Raw genomic sequence first — 19,724 nt, forward strand, 5'->3', positions numbered from 1 at the left:
GTATGGAAGAAACAAAACTTGGCCAGAAGATAGGAAAAGAGAAACTGGATAATCATATATGGCAGATTTTTGTGGGCCAAGCCTGAAAGTGGCATAGGCGTACATTAGTTCTACTCACATTCTACTGGCTCAGACTAACTTAAATGAACATTCCGAATGCAAGGGAGGTGGAAAACATACCATATTTCCCCATGTATAAGATGCACCCTTTTTCAAAAAATTAGGGGTCTAAAAACTGGGTGCGTCTTATACAGCGGTTGTAAATTTTTTTTTTTACTGGCATTTCCCGCTTTCCCCTCCCCCTCCGTGCTCATACAACCACTGTATAAGACGCACCTAGTTTTTAGACCCCAAATTTTTCGAAAAAGGGTGCATCTTATACATGGGGAAATACAGTAACCCAATTCTGTGCCCAGGAAGAAGAGGAAATTTTAGTGTACATGTAGCCACCCTGTGCCACAAACAAAATTGGAAAATAATTTAGCATTACCTGAAATTGAACATGCACATACCCCATGGCCCAACAATTCTACTCCTAGGTAGAGATGCTTTTGCATATGTTTACCACAAGACGACGCAGACAAGAATACTCATTGCACCATTGTTCACAGTAGAAAAAACAAAAACAATTGTGTCAATCAACAATGAAAAGCAGATCTTAAGAACATATACAATAAATCATTTTTTATAAAGCTCAAAAATAATTAAATCAACCGACTACATTATCTAGGCATAATATATATGCAATAAAATTTACTTTTATAAATTGAAAGAGTAACACAAAATTGAGCCTAGTGTTTGCACTTGGGGAGAGACAGGAAGAGGGATGAGGTGAGAAAGGCTTACACAGGGTGCTTCCATTGTACCTGTAAAATTCCATTTCTTAGAGTGGGTATACATACTACTGCTTGGCTCAGTTTAACATACTAAACAATATTTTTAAATCTACTTTTTAGTGGAGGGCAATACTTTTTTATTAAATGGGTTAAGGAGATTAGAGAACCGTATTTTATAGAGAGTAACTCAAATGCTTCAAGTAACCCTACTTATTTTCTTATTTATTAAAATATATTGTCTTGATTACCTAGAGAACTATTATTCAAGAAACTACAAGTTATTACATAAATGTAGAAAAGAATTTAGACTTTATTTAAAAACTTTACCAGTTAACCACTGTTCTTATTCTTATTCTTTCCCAATCACATGGCCATTCAGTAAATTATAATTAGTATAACAACTGACAGCTACACTGCACTCTCAGCACTCTTCCTGAATTTTAATTATACTGGGTGGTTTTTAAAACTACTTATGTAGTATCAAGGAATAATTAAGGGTGAAGACATTATAATTCTAACCAAGATTAAAGTCCATGCAAAGGAAGGAATACTTGTATTCTGACCTCTTGGCTAAAGGTGGGAAGTAAGGAGGGTTTGTTTTCCAAAGAATGATCTCCAGAGGAATCCCAATTAATAAAAATGTCAGGGAAAGAAGTGGGATTAAGATGTTTAGGAGTTGTTAAACCCTTTTCTCCCAGCATTGTTAAAAATGTAGCTTCACTGGCTATAAACAAACAACATTATTAAAAAAACAACAACAACACTGAAGCTATAGAATTATGTAAAGTTTTCCATGTAAATAGCATGAATATTTTAAATATTCCATTCTTTAATAACTTTGTTAAGTGACCAGCCTTAACAAAACCAGATATTATTTTGTTATTGTAAGATGAAAACATGTACTGAAACCTTGAAAAGAGACTATTTGGAAAGAAAATCAGTTTGACTTGATGAAAACTGAGGTACAGAATATAAACACAGTTTTTTGTTTTCCAGTAACTCAAGTTCTATGTATACCATAAAAACTGCTATAAATGCAATCCAAAGAAAAGATTTATCATGGGAGTAGTTACCATACGAGGCATATGGTTTGGAGAACAAAAAAATGAGAATGGGACTTGAGAAGCAGGTACTGGAAGAAATACTATCATTGAAAGAAGCTCCTTTCTGGAAAGAAAGCAAGAGGAGGTAGGATAAAGCCCAACGACATAATAGGAACATGTGGCTCTGGACCAAGGAGCATCCCAAGTAATGCAGTGTTAGTACCTAGGGCAAAGCAAAGCAATGAAAACAGAGGCATTCACAGTGTAATGACAAGATAAAGAACGATGAATGGGAAATAACACATACTTTCAATGCTACCCTCAAGAACTGATTGACTTACAGACTAAAGAAGAGAATAGGTAGTGTAAGATTCTAATACGTGAATACATTCCTGGCCTTTGCCACGCATGTTTCTTTCTTACTTTAATTTAATATTCCTTATACTATTTCAATTTTTTCACAGCTGATTTCATTTACGAAAATGCTAAGGAATCTTTTTTCCCCCACGGAAATTAATCATTTTCTTGGTACCTGTAATGGTGAATTTTGTATGCCAACTTGGCTAAGCCCCTGTACCCAGATATATATGGTCAAACACCAGTCCAGATTTTGCTGTGAAGGTGTTTTTTAGATGAAATTACCATTTAAATCAGTAGACTTTAAGCAGATTGTTCTCCATAATGTGGATGAGCCTCATACAATCAGCAGAAGGCCTTTACAAGAAAAAAAGACTGAGGTCCCCCAAGGAAAGGGTAATTCTGCCTGTAGACTGCCTTCAGGCTTGAGCTACAACATCAATACTTCTTTGGGTCTCCAGTCTGCTGGCCTGCTCTGCAGATTAGATTTGCCAGCCCCCACAACTGTGTGAGCCAATTCTTTAAAATCTCTCTCTCTAATATGTATATCATATATATACATATTATATATATACACATATATATCATATATATACATATATATACATGTATATGTATATATATGATATACCACACACACACACACACACAGAGGTCTGACAATGAAGTTCACAAACTCATCCCAGAAAAAGTGCCACAGATACCTCATTGCTGAATATCCCTATGGTCATCTTTGAAGTACTCCCCTTGGGAAGCTATGCACTGACACCAGTGCCTAGTCCACCCTTCCAAGCAATGTTGGAACTTTTTTTTCTGGAATGGCCATCAGAGCTGTTGTCGAAATTACTCTTGATGTCCTGAATGTCATCAAAATGTCTTCTTTTCAATATTTCCTTTATCTTTGGGTAAAGAAAGAAGTCATTGGGGGCCAGATCAGGTAAGTAAGGAGGGTGTTCCAATACAGTTATTTGTTTACTAGCTAAAGGCTCCCTCCCAGACAGTGCCATGTGAGCTGGTACACTGTTGTGATGCAAGAGCCATGAATTGTTGGCGAAAAGTTTAGGACGTTTTCGTCTTTTTCCGCAGTTGTTTCAGCACTTCCAAATAGTAAACTTGATTAACTGTTTGTCCAGTTGGTACAGATTCATAATGAATAATCCCTCTGATATCAAAAAAGGTTAGCAACATCATTTTGACTCTTGATTTGTACTGATGGAACTTTTTTGGTTGTGGAGAATTGGCTGACTTCCGTTGTGCACTTTGACGCTTTGTTTCAGGGTTGTATTAGCACACCCATGTTTCATCACCAGTGATAACACAGCCCAAAACATCGTCTTGCCTCTCCCAAAGGTCCTGGCAAACTTCGACTCGCGTTTGCTTTTGTTCATCAGTGAGCTCCTTTGGGACCGTTTTTGCACACACCTTTCTCCTGCCAAGATTTTCAGTTAAGATTTTCTTAAATGTTTCTCTATCAATGTTTACTTGGTCTGCTATGCTTCTTACAATATGCCTCTCCAAAAGGTCTTGGCAAACTTCGACTCTCCTCTGCTTTTGTTCATCGGTGAGCTTCTTCAGGGCCATTTTTGCACACACCTTTCTCATGCCAAGATTTTCAGTTAAGATTTTCCTGTTTCTATATCAATGTTTACTTGGTCTGCTATGTGTCTCATAGTCAGCTGATGATTTTGATGCACAATTCGATGAATTTTTGCAATGTTTTCGTCAGTTCTGCTCATTACTGGCTGCCCTGACCTCTCATCAGTGACGCGCTGTCTCCCCTCAGAAAAAGTTTAATCCATTTGTACACTGTCATTTTCTTCATGGCATTATCCCCATAAACTTGGACTAACATGTCCCTGATTACACTTCCGCTCTTGCCAAGTTTAAAAAGAAATTTAATATTTGTTCACTGCTCTAAGTTAATCTCAGACATTCTCGCAACGGCACATAAACACACGCAACAATAATGAACGCCACTCAGCAAGACACCACCACACATCGACACGAAAACAGCCGTGAGACACTGATATACCAAGGTTATGAAACCTTCCTGAGCTGTTTGTACAGTGCTGCCAATGTAAGCGCATGGTGGCAAGTTCGCGAACTTAATTGTCGAATTTATCTTCTAGAGTCTCTGTCTACCAAAGAATGGTGTACTTACTAAAAATGTCAGTAGCAGAATCAAATTAGAATCTAGATTTAATGTTTCTCTCTTCTTCAGCTGTTTCTTTAGTTTTCTAAGAAGTCCTACTTAAAGCCAACGATATATTGGGTGAGAGCTTTCAGGGCAGACTTTATAAGTGAATGCCTCTAGGCATGACAGTAGGAAATCAGTAAAAAAATCAGGGTTTTACTACCAGGATTTACCACTAACCTGTTTTTGGTAAAATCTGTCATATGACAACTTCTCAGGGACTCAGTTTTTGCCATCCATAAAATAAAGGTGTTGGAGCAGGTGATCTCCAAACTCACTTCCAATTAAAATATGTATGTCTATGTTTATGTGAATATATGAATGAGTAACAGAATTAGAATAAGTCCATGTGAGACTACGGACACAGGTATGTATATAGGAATAGAAAATGGCAAAGAAATGTGCAAAAAAACCCCAACAATATTTACACATTTGAGGTTTCCTTTCACAGTTTGGATTTGGACTTATGATTTAAAAGAGCTCAGAAAGCCCAGCACTTTCATCCAAATCCCCAGCTCACCCATTTCATGCTTACACTATTCTAATGTCTACAAGAATATAACCTAAGAGTGTATGTACTTGCTTTCCTCCCAATACAGCCACTCCCATACTGTCCAAGATGAACTGATCCATTCCATCTAGATCAGGGATTGGCAAACTTTAATGTAAAGACACAGATAGTAAATATTTTAGGTTTTGCAGACTATAAGGTTTTTGTAGCAACTATTCAACTCTGCCTTCAGAGTGCAAAAGCAGCTATAGACAATACATAAACTAATATGCACGGTGGTTGTGTTCTAATAAAACTTTATTCACAAAAAACAGGCTGCAGGCAAGATCTGGCTCACAGGCTGTAGCTTGCCAACCCCTGATCTAGATCACACCAAGAAACAAGATGGTATACACCAGCTATAAACTAAGATGGCATGCTTTCAGAGTAGAAAATCATTACAAAAGAAACCATTTATAAGTCATTGTAAATTTCTGAGTCCTTTCAGCCTAATATAAGAGAGAGAGCATGATACAATAGAAAGCACCAATGCAGGTATTCAATACATACTAGATGCTTAACAAATATAAATTTTCTTTTTCTTCTCTACAGTGGCATCCTTCAAGACAGCATTTGCTTCTAAGTATTACTTTTAGAAATCACTTATTCTGACCCCCTGACAAGAGCTGGCCCTTTTTCCTTCTTAATCCTGGCAAATATAGTGCTCCTGGTAGCACTATATCAAGGTTTTAATGCTCCTGCATTCCTTTTTTCCCCATTAATCCAAAATTGCAACTTCACAGCCTTATCCATCTGAGCCTCAAATGTCAGTATTATTATCACTTACTATTGGCCCAGGGAAGGTGGTAAGGAAATAGAGAAGAGAAAGAAGAGGATAGAGAGAGGGTAGGTTCAGATGGAGGACAGGTGAGTGGTAGCATTACCTCCCTTTCCTGACTCTAAAAAGGAGCCAGGTGCTAACTTACTGTTAATTTAAATGAAAATGTTGTCTACTCTGGTGGGAACAAAGAACACTTCACTTCATGCAAAGTGCTGCCTAATGAAAGAACTCAATTCTAACAGGGGAAAAAAAACCACAGTAAGCTTTATTCTTATGCTTTTATCTAGATCACTCTGCCTCCAGCTGTGAAACTGACTGATGTTTTTAAAGCTCCAAGGAGCCTTTACTAGTAACCATGGTTACTGCTTCAAAACAGCACACACAAAAAGGCGGGGATAGCAATTTGAGGAGAAAAACAGTTTTCTTGATTTTCATCAAATGAAGCTGTGGTAACAAGAGGTTGGGCAAGGAGCTGAAGATTATTACTTCTCTCCAGAGCCATGGAGGTGCTTGATCTTTCAGCCCCACAGGTCTAGTACCTCAATGGATCATTTTACCTTATTCAAGAGTGATCCCCAAAAGCTAATTTAGTCATTAACAACGGACAATATCTTATAAACTCAACTAATACTCTTGCCAGGAAGTCAGTCAATTTGCTTTTTCGAGCAGAGCAGCTTAGTTGGAAAAAACAAAGGAGAAGGTACCTATTAAAAAGCCACCCAAGTAATTCTTCTCAACCTTTGTTAGTCAAAAGATTTTCATCAAATGTTCCTCTTTTCAAACCCCTTAGCAACCTTCTCAGGCATTAAATAATTCATTCATAAACAGTGCCTATCATGTTCCAGGCACTGTATAAGATGCTGGGGACATCACAATAAAGAAAACAGACAAAACTCATGCATTTATGGAGTTTACAATCTAATGGAGAAGAAAAACATTAAATACACAATTGCAAATTGTTCTAATGTGATATGAAGGAAAAAAACCAAAGGGATATCAAGAAAAACTTTGATATATAAAGAGACCTAATGCTGACAGCTATTGATGCTGGGTAATGGATACTCTACTTTGGTATATGTTTAGAAATTCTCAATATAAAAGTTAAAAAATGAAAGCAATAAGAAGAGACCCGAAAGATGAGTAGGTGTTAAACAGGTAAAGTGTGCCAAGGAGAGGTGTTCCCTAGGCCAAAGCAAGGGCAGATGTATCAATCCAGAGAGCCCGGGAGCTTGGCACACTGCTGGGATAAAAGCGCTAGCAAACGCTAAAGATACTTAACGTCCACAAGCTACAGATGAAAAATATTCCAAATAGTGAACAGGGAAGCCACCTTTATTGATCCCTCATTAAGAGCAAGGCAGTGTGCTAAGAGTTAATATGCTTTGTCTCATACATGTCTCAGAACAATCTATAAGAAAGGTACAATTATTCCTAGTTTGCAGACGAGGAAACTGAGGCATAGGACACCATGTAATTTGCCTACATCCATCTGATTCCAGAATTTGTGCTTTTTTAAACCACAATCATACACTTCTTGGTCATTTCACAAAAGGGGATAGAATTAAATAATATTAAGGTCTTTCTAGCTTTTAAACTCTACACCTTTATAATTACATTACTATTTTTTCTATACCCGAAGTTTATACCTATCATATTTTACAGATCATACAGTATAATTAGGTAATTATCTAAATTTGAACAATTCATTAGTTAATCATTTCACAAATAATCTGGTCTCCTTGTGCCAAGTACTCTTCTAGGTGTTAGAAATGCAGTGGCAAAACAGTTCAAAATCCCTGCCTTAGTGGCACTTATAATTTAGTGGGAAGAGATAGACAACAAATAAAACAAATAAGAAAACAATATATTATATTAGAATATGGTTAAGTACTATGGAGAAAAATAAATCAAGGAAGGAGTATAGGAATTGCTGATTCCCCCATGCCCATCACACGGTGAGCAGGAATTTGTCAGTCACTGAGGCAAATAAAGACAAGAAATACCTGAGTCCCTGCCCTTGAGCTGATCACACTCTAGTAATCACAAATACGAGAATTCCAGAAAAGACAAGTAAACAAAATACCATGGGGACACACAAGAAAGTTACGAGGCAGAAGGAACTGAGTGGTAAGCTGGACTTTGCTCTCTTATACACACACACACACACACACACACACACACACAAGATTCATGTAAAAAGATATGAAACTTATTACTTTAAAGTCACATTTTAAAATTTTATAAAACCTCATTGATAAATATTTAAAGAAGACAGGAAAAATAGAAACATAGTCTATTTTCCTGTTTGGGAAAACTATTATTGAGATACAAACTGATCCCAAAATTATAGGCTTAATACAAATCAAATCAAAACTAAAATATGTTTTAGAAACACAATCATATAAGAATCTATACAATTGAAAGGATAAAATGTGTAACAAAAATGAAGGAAATTTTGAAAAGAAAGAGCAATGAGGATAGATACACCCTAATGATTATGAGAACAGTTAGTAACATGCTTTTCCCATTTGCATTTCCTTCTACTGACTTCCCTACTATTCTATGAGTCACATCCATTTCCTTGGAGAAGTTTAGGGATGAAAACACAATGAAATATTAATATTTTATTCACCTACTAGAAATACTAATATTGACCTTCTTAATTAAAGAAAGGATTTTACAGTAAGACACATGTTGAAAAGTGTGGTTTTCCCAAAGAAGTAATTTTTTTAAACTAATATTTTCTGACCAAGCCTGAAAGATTCGTATTATAGTTTCTTCCACAATAAAGAGCAGATACGACAGCTAGAACATAAGGCCTGCTATCTAGAATAAAGGAGGATAAAACCTAGAGAAAGTGTAAATTAAATCCTCAAATTCCTGATTCTAGCCAAAGGATTGTGGGATAAAGAAATGAGACAGAGGCAGGAGAAGGAAGTAATTAGACCAGTACTCCCATTACCCTAGCCAGGAAGGGGCTGCAAAAGGAAAGCAACATTTGATGGCGTGAGGAAATCTGGGAGTTGGAATGGCTTCTGTTCCACTTCCTGTTGAGACTGTGCAAAGCGACTGCCTTCCAGGGGCATCCTGCCCCCGCCCCCACACATACCAACCTCTTACCTCCCCTCAGACACACACAGCACACACTGGAGATAACCACAACAAAACAATGCACAGAAGCACCATGAGAGTAAGGAAGGGTGTGAGATTGGCTCTGGAATTGCCCTTTCTCCTATGTGCCATAGAAGGCACTGAGAAATTCCTGTGGGCTCTAAAGCAGTACTACAGGAAATGTAACTTAAGATGCTGGATGGTGAGTTTGCCAGAAGAGGTCACTGTGATAGGAGCAAAGTAACTCCATAGCAGAGGCCTGGAAAAGAGACCACCTGGCTAGAGGGCTAATGGAAAACCCTAGCCAGACCTCAGGTTATCTGTGACACCTGGGAAGATGGCCAACACATCCTGGGAACCAACAAAACAGATCTCAAGTAACATCAGTTGTAAACTTTAACTGCAGCTATCTGAAGAACACCCAAGGACAGTTCTGGTAGCACCCGAGTAGTCACAATTCCAGGAAGCCCGACCAGTTACTTCAAAGGGGAGATCAGTAAGAAACCAGAGAAGGCTGAGGGTCCTACCCTTCCACCAGTACAAGGTCACACAAGCCCTATACACCCAACCCGTAAGCCTGGGTTCCACTGTGGAAAGGTGTGAGAGAAGAGATGATACTTGAAAGACAGAGACTGAAATATCCAGAGATCGATTTAAATTACTGGATAAGACTTAACCAGATTGGAGTAAGACTAGTACTCTTCCTCCCGTTACTCAGTGACCAGGGTTCATCAGAAAGAAGAGATTAGTTATAGAAAAATAAAGCTACATTTTCTTTAAATACCCGCATGAGTATAAGTAAGCTTGCTTACTTATAATTGCTTACTTATAACATAAAATGTGTAACCCTGCACATTTTATGATGTATATTTTATGTGAGCATTCAAAAGAAATACTTCTTGGCATATTAGAAACCAACATCACTTTAAAAGTAACAATGGACTTCCAGTTCAAGATGGCAGATTGAGTCCATTCATCTAATGCTTCTCCTTAAACATCTCATGTCAGGAGGTCCTGGGAGTATAGGCAGGCCACAGAACAACTGTGAAAAACCACCAAAGATAACCACTACCATTCTGACAGTAAATAGTAAATGCTGCTCACATAGATTCATAGTAAATGCTGCTCACACAGACTCATAGTAAATGCTGTGAACATATTTACTATGAGTCTAAAGTCTTTGTCAGAGGGCTTTAGTGTGAACTTTGAGATGGAGATAATTAGCAGGCAAGGGGCAATCTCGATGGAGAAAAAAAATAAACAAAAGGGAACACAACTCAGAACTAATAAGAACTCTCCCTGCAGATAATTCCTTCTCTATAGCAGGAATTGAAGGAGGGACAGGTCCCAGCTTATTAGCCTTATCTATGCAAGTGTATGATAAACAAAAAGAGAAATCCACCTCCCATTCACCAGAACAAAGTGGGAAGCCAACCTGCAGAGCCCCCATGGTCTGGATGAAATTCAGTGGAAAAGACAATGCTTTCTAAAGAATATTGACCTTAACAGAATTGTACCAGTTTATCAAGATGTTACCAGTATTCAAATCATCTAAAGTGGGGCTGGTCGAGTGGCGCACTGGTTAGGAGTTGGCTTGGGACGCCAGCTCTGAGCAGCAGGGCCGCCAGTTCGGATCCCACATGAGGGCCAGAGACACTGTGCCCTCTATAGCTAAGACGGTGAACAAAAGCTCGACCTGGAGCTGGGCTGCCGTGAGTCGCTGGCAACGGTGTAGGCTGCAGTGGGGCTGGCTGGCAGTGGGTGTAAGCTTTTGTGAGCTGCTGTAAGCAGCTGTCCAATGGCGGGTAAGCAACTGCCTCACCCGGGAACAGCGCAATAATAATACCAACACGGGCCAGTGAAGCAACGTCCTCCACAACTAGACTGAAAAACAGAAGGACAGCAACTTGTCTGTTCCCCTTCCTGGATTCCCCAACGCTGTTCCCCTCCCCCAGTTCCCCAATAAAATCTTAAAAAAAAAAATCATCTAAAGTGTTTAGGTGCCCCACCCCAGACTTACTGAATCAGATTTCTGTGAGGCCAAGAATCTGCATTTAAACTGGGTTCCAGGGGATTTTATATATATTCAAATTGGACAACCACTGATTTAGACCTTTATTTGAAAATACTGTAAAGAATAGCCAAGAACCACCAGCTCCTTAATAAAAACTGAGAGGCATTAAGGTAAAAAAGCAGGGGCACAGTGACCCAAAGAAAAGAGATCTAAGGCACGAAAAAGAAATGACATGTTCTTAACTTTATCGGTATCTTCAGAGAGACTCGAGGCCAATATTTCCACGAAACAAGAAAAATTTGTATAATACAGTAATCAAAGAATAAGAATTTTTAGAAAATGAAAACAAAAGTTATTTAAAAAATGAAATGACTTTCAGTGAAGGCCAAGATGGAGTAAGCCCAATTACAGTCTCTCTCCCAGTGACTATGTTACCAACCTTGGGTTCTTAGGCTCTCTATGCAATAGAAATTGACAAAAGAGGCCAAACCAAAAGCTCAGACAAGGTTTACTGGGGCTTATGCTCCAGAACAAAGAAGGAAGCACAGGCCAGCCACTCAGAACATTATATAGGGCAGAGTGGAGGGCTCCATGAGAGCTGGGGTGATCTTTTCCTTTCTTCATTGTTATGGTGCTTGCACAGGCGCACTTGATGCCAAGGTCCGAGTGCATGCTCAGTAGGCTCAAGAGGGCAGCGTTGCTCACTACCTCTACCCCAGGAAGGTCATATAGTGGCCAACTCAGGGTTGTGTGTGCATGCAGGTGTGGGGGGATTCACTGCCTTGGGGAAGTTTGTGGTTGGAAAGTTGCTTATCTCAGCTTTGGAAAGTAGCTGAACTGGGTGGTGCCGGATCTGGCGGTTAAGAGGGTAGAACCAAGCCCCATCCCTATTCCGTCTCAACTACAGCTAAAAACTCTGGAGAGAACACCAAAAGCAACTACCTGAGGATTCTTAAAAAGTAAACAATGGCAGGAATATTGGGGAGGGAAGTCAAAACTTAATCAACATGGCGGTGAGTTTACTCTTTAAAAAAAAAAATTCTTTATTTACAACTTTGACATGAGGGTGGGCAGAGTCCAAGAATTATGCCGCCGGCACATACAGCAAAAACTCCAGGAGAAACCCCCGCTTTTCTAGTTAAAGTAAAAGGGACATTTCTGAGTTGGAAAGTATATGTGTTGAACAGGGGGGTTTGGGGCAGTTCTCAGTTCCTTTTCTTTCTTTTTTTCTCTGCGGACCCTGCCCTGAAGCCAGTTCAAGTCACAAAGCTGTACTACCAAGGCAGGATACTTAAAAACCTAAGAGAAAACCTGTCTCTCTGTCCTAAGGAGCTAGAGTAATAAGAAGAGTATGGGGTACAAGTGGGGGTCGCGATCTTCACTGTGTATTTCTTTTTTTTCATTTCTGCTTCAACCCACGAGGGCCATTATGGGGTATAATTATGCAACCATGGGGGCTGCAAAGAAATCCCACCATTCCAGTAAGAAGGCCAAGAAAAGACTCTTGGGAGCCAGAGAGCATAAGGAAAGTCCCGAAGAGTACAGAGATAGAGAAGACCTCCTGATTCCACTAAGCTGCCTCGTATAGAAGAAACATGAAGTACAGCAAAAGCTGGAGGAACTGAACAATGATATATCGCTGACCAACCATAAAGATGCAATAATACAGATATCAATTTTCCCACAAATGAATCTTTAACTTGATGAATTTAACTTCATAACCTTATTTTCTTAATTTGATGAATATACTCGTATTCTAGAGTTAATCTGTAAGAATACCAAAAATAAGCAAGAATACCAAAAATAAACATTTTTGAAAGACTAGCAAGAAAGAAACTACAATAACATTGTAGTTTAAAGCTACAATAACATTAAAACAGTATGATAATTATGCAGTGATATAGAATTAGATCAAAGGAACATTAATACAGATAGACAAATACACATACACGGCAATCTTATATGTTACAAAGGTGGACTTTGAACAGTGGGTAAGAAAAGAAGCATTCAATAAATGCTATCAGAATTTATTACTTACTTTAGGAGAAAAAAGTTAGCTATCTACATAAAAATTCTGAAAGATTAAACAAAAATTATTCAAAGAAGATGAAAGACCAACAGACAATAAACATGACAAAAAGAAGTCAAATAATTGCAACTTAAATGACATTCTTTTTCTTACTCTTTTAGATTCCCATTATATTTTTAAAATTTAAAAAGTCTGAATTATGTGTGTATATGTGTATATGTGTGTGTCAAATCTTTGGCTATTTGTCCACTAAAAAAGGAAAAGAAACAAAATAGAGGAAATGGTAATTGGCGTAAATGGATACTTCTATATATACAAATATATAATTAAAAGGCAAATAAAAAGGGGAAAAGTATTTGCAAAAGATGTGACAAAGTTAATATTATTAATATATTGAAAATTTATACATAATGACATAAAAACTGGTAAGACTCCAATAGATAACTAGATGGAGGACCCTAAATACAAAGAAAGAAATATGTGTATCATTGTGAACATATCAATTTAGCAAATACTGGGGTGGGGGGAACACTCAATGTGATAATGTGAAAGAGGCATGCTCATTTGCTGTAAGAGAGAAGAAAAGGTGACACAACCTTATTAGGAAGCAATTTGACATTAAGTAGTAAAAACCTTAGAAAATGTAGATGCCTTGTGCTGGAATTATTACAAAAGTCTTCAATTCTAGATTCATATTTGACAGCTAGCTATGCGATACTAGACAAGTCACAAACCACTTTCACATACCATTGTATGAGACAAGTCACATACCAGCAGTATTCTTCACTGTAAAATACAAATACAAGCCACTCATTCTCAGGGTTGCTGTGATACGAGGTGTGATGAAAAGATACAGTGAATGTTTAAATTAAAAAAAAATCTATTACAGTAAAAGACACATTGCCATTAATCCCCCTCAATATACTCCCCCTCACTTTGAACACACTTATCCCACCGTTCTTGCCACTTTCTGAAGGACTTCTGGAAGTCCTGTTTTGTGAGTGTCTTTAGTTGCGCTATCATGGCTGTCCTGATGTCCTGAATCATTTTGACTTTGGGGAAGAGCCAGAAGTCGCATGGCACCAGATCCAGTGAATAAGGTGGATGAGAACACACTGTAATATTTTTTTTTAAGATTTTTTATTGGGGAATTGGGGGGATGGGAACAGTGCTGGGGAGTTGGGGGAAGGGGAACAGACAAGTTGCTGTCGCCCTGTTCTTCAATCTAGTTGTGGAGGGCGTTGCCCCACTGGCCCAAGTTGGCACCATCATTACGCTCCTCTCTGGCGAGGCAGATCAGTCGCCGGCTTCTGGACGGCCGCCCACCACGGCTGCTGGCCGCTCACTCTGGCCGCTGGCCACACACGGTAGCCCATGGCAATCCACCGCCACAGGGACTGCAGCCCACGCCGTCGCCGGCGACTCATGGCAGCCCAGCCCCAGGTCGAGCTGTTGTTCAGCATCTCAGCTGCAGAGGGCAGCGTCACTGGCCCTCACACGTGGGATCCGAACTGGGGCCCTCTGGCATCCCAAGCGAGCTCTCAACCATCGCGCCACTCGGCCGGCCCTGTAATATTTTTTATTTGATAGAAATTGCCATATGCTAGAAGCAATGTATGACACAGAACGTTGTCACGATGGAGGATGATTTATGGCACACTTGAAAACACACCTTCTCTCCACCTTAGCTCACACCCGACTGACTGCACCCAACAAGATGAAACAAGTTGAGACTTGTCACACAGTGTTACTAAGGTTCAATGCACCACTTCCTGTATTGAAGATCCCTGCCTTTTCATTAGATGGCACTCAGCAGCAGCATTCACTGTATTTCTTGATCACAATGGAAAGTCTCCATGTCACACATTGCTTCTGGTAAGACAATTTCTGTCAAATAAAAACATGATCGTGTGTCCTCATCCACCTTATTCACCGGATCTGGCACCATGCAACTTATGGCTCTTCCCCAAAGTCAAAATGACCATGAACCATAAACATTCTGAATTGATTCATGACATCAAGGCAGTTACAACAGCACAACTAAAGACAGTTACGAAAGAGGACTTCCAGAACTGCTTCAGAAGGTGGCAAGAACAACGGGATAAGTGTGTTCAAAGCAAGGGGGAGTATTTTGAGGGGGATTAATGGGAATGTGTCTTTACTGTAATAAACTTTTTAAAATTTAAACATTCACCATATTTGTTGATCACATCCTGTATTTAAAAGAATAACAAAGCATATAAAAATGTCTTAGAAGCTACAAAGCAGAGGGTTGAACCAAAGTCTGTGAATTCTGGGGGATTTCAGAAGGTCCACGAACTCTCTGAACACATGTGAATGTTTGTAAAAAGACTACATCTTAAGGCAGACCCTTCAAGGGTTCTTGATCCAAAAACAAAATTCAAAACCACTACAAGCAAAGAGCAAAATCAAAGTAAAGATATTCCTCCCAGTGTCCAGCTTGATGCCTGGCACATTATAGGCCCAAATCAGGAATTCACTGTAAAAATCCAGAGAGTATTTAAGATGATATTAAACTTACCCCATTTATTTCTAAACCCCTCACAGTAGTATTTAGTGATTTCTTAGCATATTAATTCACTCTCTGACGTAGTTGTAAAGGGAATCTGAAATTAGGAAAATAATATGATAGTCACTTGTATCTACTTGGAACAATCACATGAAATTAATGTAACTACTTTAGAAAATGGGGGGGGCAGTAAACAGATTTAATATATTAAAAATATTCTTAATTCAATAAGTTAGGCATAATTAATACATAAATAACACTGGGACATTTCTCTTGAAGCAAACAAAAAAACTAGAGATTTTACACTAGTGTATATTTTGAATAAAGTGGGATATAGAAAAGTATTGCCCTTTCTCTATATAACAAACATAAGAAGACTCTAAAAGTGTAGAGAAGATATCAGGATCCAAGGGAAATGACATGGTACTAAGTTCTATGGGTTTTCGTTTGTGCCTTACACGTATATCCCACACCTGATTCTGAAGAAGCTGGCATCCTAGAAAAACAAACAGGCCCAGGCACAACCCCCCTCCAAAGAAACAACCAACTGAACAAATGAAACAAAATCCTGTTCTCCCTGGCTAAAAGATAAGGAAAGGGACAATCTAGACAATAGCTGTTGTACCCAGACAGATATCACAAAAACAAACAAACAAACAAAAGCTGTGGACCCACATTGACTGGCAATGGTCAAGTGGGAGCCTAGACTTTCACCCTTGTCAAGCTATAACAGGGCACCCCACACTTCCCTCCACAGTGATGTCAGAGAAGGCCAGTTGGGAGCCAGTCACCACCAGGTGATAATGAAACTTCCTTCTCCATAGTATCAGTGAAGACCACATTGAGAGCTTGGATGTCCACCTGGCAGTAACAAGGTGCCCCTCCCCATCCCTGCTATAGGGTGGTATCAGAAGAGGTCTAGAGGAGTCAGGCCTTTCACCACAGCCCAATAATAAGAAAGATCCTCCTCTGGGGAGCCCATTTGGGCAGCAGTACTGAGACTCCTGCCACTCCCAGCCAGGGAAAAAAGTCAGTGGAGGCCAGAACTCCCATCTCTCATCAGCAGTAATGAGGAATCTCCCACAAACTTGAGAGTCAACAGAAGCAGTGTGGAATCTGGACTTCTACCCCATCAGGCAGTAGTGTGGTACAGCACTCCCCTCCTTCCCAAGCTAGAGCAGTGCCACAGAAAGCCAGTTAACTCAGAATGTTTAAATAAGATCCTGAATCTCAGAATATAATACCCAAAATGTCCAGGTATCAAATGAAAATCACTGATCATATCAAGAATCAGGAATATCTCAAACTGAATGAAAAAAGATAATTCATAGATGCCAATACCAAGATGATGAAGATATTCCAAAAGGATTTTTAAGCGCCATCATAAAAATGTCTCACGGAGCAATTACGCACATGCTTGAAACAAACAAGAGTTTCAGCAAAGAAAGAAAAATATAAAGAAGAACCGAATGGAAATTTCAAAACTGAAAAATACAATAACTGACATAAAACACTCAATGGATGAGTGCAACAGTATAATGGAGAGGACAAAGGTAAGAATCACTGAACTGGAAGATAGCTCAACAGAAACTACCTAATCTGAACAACAGAGAGAAAATACTGAAAACAAGTAAATAGTTTTGGGGACCTGTCAGACTATAACAAAAGATTTGTTTTAATATCAGAGTTTCAATAAGAGATAAGAAAGAGGGCAAGGCTGAAAAAGTATTATATGAAATAAAAGCCGGTAACTTCATATGCTTGGCAAAACACATAAACTTACAAATTCAAGAAGCTATGTGAACCCTAGTAAACATCTATGCACTCAACACAGGAGCACCTAAATATATAAAACAGATATTGACCAACATAAAGACAGAGATCAACAGTAACACTATCATAGTAGGGGACTTCAATACCCCACTGACACCAATGGACAGATCTTTCAGACAGAAAATCAATACAGAAACAGTGGCTTTAAATGACACATCAGACCACTTGGATTTAATTGGTATTTTTAGAGCATTTTGGTCCAAAGCAGCAAGACAGACCATATGCTAGGCCACAAAACAAGTTTCAATAAATTTAAGAAGACTGAAATCATATCAAACATCTTCTCTGACCACAGTGCTATGAAACCACAAATCAATTACAAGAAGAAAACTGGAAAACACACAAATACATGGAGATTGAATAATATGTTACTAAATAATAAATGGGTCAACAATGAGATCAAGGAAGAAATCAAAAGATACATTGAGAAAAATAAAAATGAAAACACAATGACCCCAAATCTGTGGGATGCAGCAAAAGCAGTCCTAAGAGGGAAATTCATAGCAATGTAGGTCTACCTAACAAAACAAGAAAAATCTCAAATCAACAGTCTATGTTTATATATAAGGGAACTGGAAAAAGAACAGCAAAATAAGCCCAAAGGGAGTACAAGTAAGGAAATAATAAAGTTCAGAGCGGAAATAGACAAAATAAAGACTAAAAAGACAATACAAAAGATCAATGAAACCAAGAGCTGGTTTTTTAAAAAGATAAATCAAATTGACAAACCTTTAGCCAGACTCTTCAAGAAAAAGAGAGGACCCAAATTAATAAAATCAGAAATGAAAGAGAACTGACAACAGACACCACAGAAATACAAAAAAATTTAACAAAATACTCCAAGCAACTATACGCCAACAAATTAGACAATCTGGAAGAAATGAATAAGTTTCTAGAAACATACAATCTTCCAAGGCCGAATCAAGAAGAAACAGAAAATCTGAACAGACCAATTATTACCAATGAAATGGAATCAGTAATCAACAAGCTCCCCACAAACAAAAGCCCTGGAACAGATGGCTTCACAGGAGAATTTTTACCAAATATTCAAAAAATAATTATCACCTATTCCCCTCAAACTATTTTAAAAAAAACCCAGAAGAAGGGAAGGCTTCCAAGCACTTTTTACAAAGCCACTATTACCCTGATTCCAAAACTAGACAAAGACATTACAAAAAAAGAAAACTATAGGCTGATATCCCTAATGAACATAGACACAAAAATCCTCAACAAAACATTAGCAAACCTAATTCAGCAATAAATTAAGAAGATTATACAGCATGATCAAGTGGGAATTCATTCCTGGTATGCAAGATTGCTTCAATATCCACAAATCAATTAATGTGATACACCACATTAACAAAAAGCATATGATCTTATCAATAGATTCAGAAAAAGCTTTTGACAAAATCCAGCAGCCACTTATGATAAAAACTCTAAGCAAAATGGGGATAGAGGGATCATATCTCAATATAATAAAGACCATATATGATAAACCCACAGCTAACAGCATACTCAATGGGGATAAGCTAAAACCATTCCCCATTAAGATCAGGAACAAGACAAGGTTGCCCACTTTCACCACTTTTATACAACACAGTTCTGGAAGTTCCAGCTACAGCAATCAGACAATCAATCAATCAATCAATCAATGGAATCCAAATTGGAAAGGAGGAAGTAAAAGTGTCATTATATACAGATAACAAGATACTATAGAGAACCCTAAAGACTCCACCAAAAAACAATTAGAACTGATAAATGAATTTAATAAAGTAGCAGGATACAAAATTAATATTCAGATATCAGTTGTATTTGTATACATCAATAACAAACCTATCAGAAGGAGAAATTAAGAAAACAATCCCATTTACAATTGCTTCAAAAACAAGAAAATACTTAGGAATTTAACCAAAGAGGTAAAAGATCTGTACTCAGAAAATTATAAGACACTGAAGAGAGAAATTAAAAAGATACAAATAAATGGAAACACATACCATGTTCATGGATAGGGAGAAAGAATATAGTTAAAATGTCCATAATACCTAAGACAATATGTAGATTCAATGCCATCCCTATCGAATTACCAATGATGTTTTTCACAGAACTAGAACATATAATCCTAAAATTTATATGGAACCATAAAAGACCCCGAATAGCCATGGCAATCCTGAGAAATAAGAACAAAGTGGGAGGTATCATGCTACCTAATATCGAATCATACTACAAGACTATTGTAATCAAAACAACATGGTATTGGCATAAAAACAGACACATAGGTCAATGGAACAGAATACAGAATCCAGAAATAAATCCATTCCTATATGCTCATTTAATCTATAACAATGGAAGCAAGAATTTACATTGGAGTAAAGACAGTCTATTTAATCAATGGTGCTGGAAAAACTGGACATACACATGCAAAAAACTAAGATGGACCACCTCCTTA

General features: G+C 38.2%; 1 protein-coding gene across 7 annotated transcripts in view; it reads right to left on the minus strand.

Moving 5' to 3' along the window:
* Positions 1-19,724, minus strand: part of NCOA1 (nuclear receptor coactivator 1) — a 216,426-nt gene that overhangs the window by 123,107 nt on the left and 73,595 nt on the right. Inside the window, exon 2 of one of the 7 annotated variants that reach the window (XM_019648338.1) lies at positions 15,458-15,542. The exons of the other annotated variants lie outside the window; for them this stretch is intronic. The gene's annotated coding sequence lies outside the window, so the exon portion shown is untranslated. The remainder of the gene's footprint in view (positions 1-15,457; positions 15,543-19,724) is intronic. 7 annotated transcript variants of the gene reach the window in all.

Source organism: Hipposideros armiger, unplaced genomic scaffold, assembly GCF_001890085.2.
Source record: "Hipposideros armiger isolate ML-2016 unplaced genomic scaffold, ASM189008v1 scaffold_0, whole genome shotgun sequence".
Classification (NCBI taxonomy): Eukaryota; Metazoa; Chordata; class Mammalia; order Chiroptera; family Hipposideridae; genus Hipposideros; species Hipposideros armiger.